We start from the raw sequence: 4,112 nt of genomic DNA on the forward strand, positions 1-4,112 counted from the left end.
TCCTACTTCATGTTCTGGCTTTGTGGGAGCCTAGCCAGTTTGGATGTTCACCTTCCTAGACCAGGATGGAGCGGGGAGGACTTTGGACTTTCCACAGGGCAGGGAACCCTGACTGCCCTTCAGACTGGAGAGGGAGGGGGAGAGGAGTGGGGGGAGGGAGAGAGGAGAGGGAGGAGGAGGGGAAAAGGGAGACGGGGAGGGAAATGGGAGGCAGGGAGGAGGCGGAATTTTTTTTTCAATAAAAAATTATATTAAAAAAATCCAAAAAAAAAAGAAATCATCAAGAAGTTTAAATATTTTTTTTAAACAGAATGTTTACTGTTGAGTTTATTTGTTCCTGGTGTTACAAGCAGTACTTTCAGATATTTGTGTACTTAATCCCCAGAAGTTGTCTGTTGAATCTGTTCTATGTTGAATACTGGGTTTGACCTTGGTGTTTTTAGGAGGTACTTAGTGGAAGTTTTGAATTCTTACACAATCTAGATATAATGTATTTATTCCATCCTGTAAATTGCTGAATATAAATAACAAGCTTTTCTTACGATGTTCTTAAGCTTAAGTGTTTTCAAATTCTTCCCAGTCACCAAAGCACTTCTAAACTCCCACTTACAGAAATATTAAAGCAAGATACATATGTTGACTCAATGAGACTTTGATTAGGTATTATTTTATACAAATTATTGAAGTAATTTTATTCTCCAGAAAATAACGTGACCAAGCTATGTACTGCTACTCTAAATAACTGAACATTGATGTTGCATCTTCAAACATCTTGCTTCAAGTGATTCTCAGGTTTTGCATTGCAACATTCTCAAATGGATGATGGATTTGAGTGTGGACTGTTCAGTGAATTAAAAAATTGTATGGACTTCTTCATCCAAGAGGCAACATACAGTGGGAAAGAAGCCATCTGTTAAGACTCAGAGTTTAGCCCCACACGTAGAAATTTGTTTGGAGGTCTGTGGGCCATGAAGAACTCAGTTTATTTGAGCTCCAGATAAACTGAGACTTGGACATGTATTAGGTCAGAGCAGTTCAATAATTTCTGAAACAAGCAATATATGACCCAGATCTCAAGGGAATCTGTTACCACCAATGTATTGAGATTAATGTAAGTGGGGTTAAAAAAAGAGAAAAAAAGGGGGATTTACTGCTCAATAGCATACAGTTAGTGATTACATGATATCAGGCCTAGTCTCTAATGCCAGCAGATAACACACCATCAACCCAATAACAACCTGTTTTTAAATGTGTTTTTTAAAGATATTTGAGACAGTTGGATTATGGTATTACCTGGGAAGTTTGAAGGCCCAGACAGATATTCTAAGCCTTGTTCTGACTCCACATAAATTTCAAACCATTTGAAACTTATGGGAGAAAAATATTTCCATAAGTTTCTTTCCTACAAATACAAGGTGCTGAACATATCTAGATTTGCATTATTCAAGGTGACTTCCAGTTGAAACTAGAATACTCATTTTTAACACTAGATAAGAAAGAAAGTTGGACTGAAATTGTGTGGCATAAAAATTGCAAAAAAGAAAAAATCTAGATAAGAAACATACCCACCCCAGACAATTCACAAAGCACATTTTATAAATTAAATGACTATAACTTATCAAAAGTTAGTAAGATTGTTATTGCTCATTCAGGTTTGGTCAATGTTTTTTAAATGTCCTGGCATATAATGAAGTGAATTTGAACGGTACTTAAATTACAAAAGAAATCTGTTAACTGGGAATGTTTTAAAGTTAATTACAGCCTATAGAGTATTTTAAAAAGCCATTCATCCTTCTAAAATGAAGTACAGGATTTTAATCTGCTCTATAATTTAAACAGTAACTGTATGAAATATGGTAGTGATAAAAACATATTTTCATCCATGGTACTATTCCTTTTGTGACATTCTTTCAGTGAACAACCTGTACCTTCTGATCTCAATTACAATTCTACAGACTGAAACAGACTAAGATACACATCAAAGCAGCCAGTGTACAGGCACAAGTCTGTATTCTCAGAATGACCACTGGCAGCAGAAAATCCCAGATGAGTCAGGCAAACAACAGAGACCTCATCATAAATGGGAAAATTGTTACCTAACTAAGCAATGCTCTTTTGCTATAGGCAGTGGTTCATCTATATCACAAACTATACAATATTATATAACCTGGAAGTTTACTATTCAATTTTTGTTATTTAATTTAACTTCTTTGAGAGTTTCACATCATGCACCCCAATTCTGCTTACTTCCCAGTCCCCCATATTCCTCCCTCATCCCTGCCAAACTTCTCCCACAAAAGGAAACAAATCAAAGTAAGTAAGCAAGCCACAACAAAACAAAAACAAGCAAAACAAAAGCACCACAACGGAAAAATCTCTTTGCTTCTCCTTCTTTGCCTCTTCAACACCAACACTGGTATCACGTTGATTAGAATATTGTTAAGTACCTTATTGTATTGTCTCAATCCTTCTTGCTATGGAACAAAGTAACAAATATATAGGAACTTACAAAAACCATTTAGCCAGATTCACACATTGTCTTCCTTAATTCCTGTTGTCCAGACAAAACACCATGGCCAAGGAATAGAAAGAGAACTCAAAAGTATCAACTTGGGAATCATATCGCAATGCTTTGAAGTAGAGGCTAGATCAAAATGTAGTAATTGCCTTAATTCGTTATACCAAAGCCTTCCCCTTAGGGTGTTTTTTTGTTAGAAACTTTGAGCAATTTTCATAATCATATCATTATAAAGAGACCTCAAATCTCAGTATAACGAATTTGAGCTATGAAGCTTGAAGGTAGAATTTGCTGCTATAAACAATGCAACTATATTTGACCAAAGATAATTCCACTGCCCTGCAAATTAGTGTCGTGTGGAGCTTCTTAACTTTCTAAAGAGGTTTATATAATACTCTCTAAGGTCTGGGTGTCCTTGAAAAAGGCCTGACTATTTTATGAGAGGGCAAATGAAATGGTTTACATATGCCGCTCACTATAATGTTCCTCCGGAATTCTAATCGTGCATAAAGGGTTTTGTTAATGGGCAGCATAAACAAGATGGACGTTTATAGACAGACGTAATTCCACTGAAACAAAGAACTGCTTTTTAATTAATCACTTCTGCATTATCTATTATGCCCATGGTTCTGTGAATGGTTTCAGACTCGTTTTCAAATTGGATTATTGATACTCTTTCTTCCTTAGGTTGACAAGCTGAGGGTGCTAGAGATGTTTGCGTCAGGTGCCATTTTCTCTCAGCCTGATCACTGAGTGAACCTCGGTTCCTAAGATATTACACTATAAAAAAGAGAAAGAACGATGATCAAGGAGCAGCCCCTGAGATGTGCTGAGGTAGGTATTTCTAGAAATGAGTCTTAGTGATAAGGTACAATTATTGATTCTGAAAAAGTATGGTAACTCTTTCATAGTTAATGCCACAGCATGCCGGCATATCTGTGTGGAAGCCTGCTCTTTCTCCATTCGTTAAGGAGATGAATCTGTGTGAGCACAGAGAGAACTAATGCCAGGAACCTGGTAGCCACACTGCAGGACCATTTTGTATTATGAAATTTACTCAGAGACATGGCCTTCATGACAGGCCTCACAGACTAGACAAACATACCATAGATTCAGTCCTATTCTACTCGATGATAGGAGTAAGGAAGTAAAGCCATAGAGGGAGATCATTCTTTGGCACTATGATGAGTATGATTTACTTCTAAGTCATGCATAGATAAAGGCCAGATATGTTGGTGAATGAATTGTCAGGCAATCCTATCACCTCTATGCCAATTTTCACCCAAATAGAGAAGGCAGACATTGTGGAATAGAAAGAAGAAATATTTAGCTTGCTTTTTCTGCCTCAAAATCTGGGTGGTGGTTTGAATGAGAATGGCTTCCACAGTCCCATATATTTGAATGTTTTGTTCTCAGCTGCTGAAACTGTTTAGAAAGGATGAAGAGGCATGGCCTGCTTGAAGGAGGTGTGGCCTTGTTGGAGGAAGTGTGTCACTGGGGATGGGCTTTGAGGCTTCTGAAGCACAAGTCATTCCCAGTTAGCTCGCTCTCTCTCTCTCTCTCTCTCTCTCTCTCTCTCTCTCTCTCTCTCTCC

General features: G+C 37.5%; 1 long non-coding RNA gene across 2 annotated transcripts in view; it reads left to right on the forward strand.

The window, feature by feature from the left end:
* Nucleotides 1-3,443, forward strand: part of LOC126486844 (uncharacterized) — a 7,573-nt gene extending 4,130 nt beyond the window's left edge. For both annotated transcript variants that reach the window (XR_007588210.1, XR_007588211.1), the window contains exon 3: nt 3,206-3,443. This is a non-coding gene — a long non-coding RNA (uncharacterized lncRNA). The remainder of the gene's footprint in view (nt 1-3,205) is intronic.
* Nucleotides 3,444-4,112: the final 669 nt, after the last annotated feature.

Source organism: Alexandromys fortis, unplaced genomic scaffold, assembly GCF_014885135.2.
Source record: "Alexandromys fortis isolate MF-2015 unplaced genomic scaffold, M_Fortis_MF-2015_v1.1 scaffold_145, whole genome shotgun sequence".
NCBI classification, from domain to species: domain Eukaryota; kingdom Metazoa; phylum Chordata; class Mammalia; order Rodentia; family Cricetidae; genus Alexandromys; species Alexandromys fortis.